Genomic DNA, 1,493 nt, shown 5'->3' with positions numbered 1-1,493 from the left:
CTCTGCTGCTGAGAATAAATTCATCCAAGTCACCAGCCTCAGAAATCCCAAGTTAACAGCTCCTCAGGTTACAGACCAGATAAATGCCACACAGAGTTCCAGCAGCAGACAGATCTCTCCATCAACTGTGTAAAGGAGACTGTGCGAATCAGGGCTTTATGGTCAAATAGCTGCTAAGAAACCACTATTAAGGAAAAGTAACAAACAAAGAGATTTGTTCGGGCCAAGAAAGACAAGAATGGACATTAGACCAGTGGAAATCTGTGCTTTGGTTTGATGAGTCTAAATCTGAGATCTTTGGTTCCACCCGCAGTGTCTTTGTGCAACACAGAAAAGGTGAACGGATGGTTTCTACATGCATGGTCCCCACTGTGAAGCACAGAGGAGGCGATATAGTGGTGTGGGGGGACTTTGCTGGCAACACTGTTTGGGATCTATTCAAAATTGAAGACACACTGAACCAGCATGGCTACCACAGCATCCTGCAGCGACATGCCATCCCATCCAGTTTGCATTTAGTTGGACCATCATTTATTTTTCAACAGGAAAATGACCCCAAACACAGCTCCAGGTCGGTAAGGGCTATTTGACCAAGAAAGAGAGTGATGGATTGCTGCCTGGCCCCTACAGTCACTTGACCTAAACCCAAATTATATGATTTAAGACGAGATGGACCGCAGAGTGAAGTCAAAAGGGCAAAAAACTGCTCATCATCTCTGGAAACTCCTTCAAGACTGTTGGAAAACCGTTTCAGGTGACTATCTCATGAAGCTCACCGAGAGAATGTTAAAAGTGTCCAAAGCAGTAATCAAAGCAAAGGGTGGCTATTTTCAAGAATCTATAGTATAAAACACGTTTTGAGTTATTTCACACTTTTTTGTTTACTGCATAATTCCATATGTGCTCATTTGTAGTTTTGATGCCTTCAGGGAGAATCTACAGTGTAAATAGTCATGAAAATAAAGAAAAACAATTAAATGAAAAGGTGTGTCCAAACCTTTGACTGGTGTGTGTGTGTGTGTGTGTGTGTGTGTGTGTTTGTGTGTGTGTGTGTGTGTGTGCGCGCGCACACGTGTTTCTGATTCTTTTAGATAAATTGCATATATTGTATAATTGTTGCATTACACTGCGCAATAAATGTTTCAAATACATGCCGCGCAACAATAATCCTATGATATAATGAAGTACAACCCGTTGACCTTTTTACATAAGTATTCCACTCCCTCCAGCTCCAGTACTGCTGAAACCAAAATAAAATGAAAATACTTGACTTCAAATACTTCACGTTAGATTATTCTAACGTAAATTTAAATTCAATTAGGGAATGCACGTTATTGTTCACTCTTAAAGGAAAACATTGGACGACTTAGACGGATGAGGACTGTTAAGTTAAAAGCTGTGAATTTCGGATTTTCCAACTCTTTTTCACGGCAGCAAACGCTTCACGACGTCACAGCTGGTCCGCCCCTCCAATAATATTGTGCGCGCTCCAG

Source organism: Oreochromis aureus, linkage group 4 (assembly GCF_013358895.1).
Source record: "Oreochromis aureus strain Israel breed Guangdong linkage group 4, ZZ_aureus, whole genome shotgun sequence".
In the NCBI taxonomy this organism is placed as follows: domain Eukaryota; kingdom Metazoa; phylum Chordata; class Actinopteri; order Cichliformes; family Cichlidae; genus Oreochromis; species Oreochromis aureus.
This window is presented reverse-complemented; position numbering follows the sequence as displayed.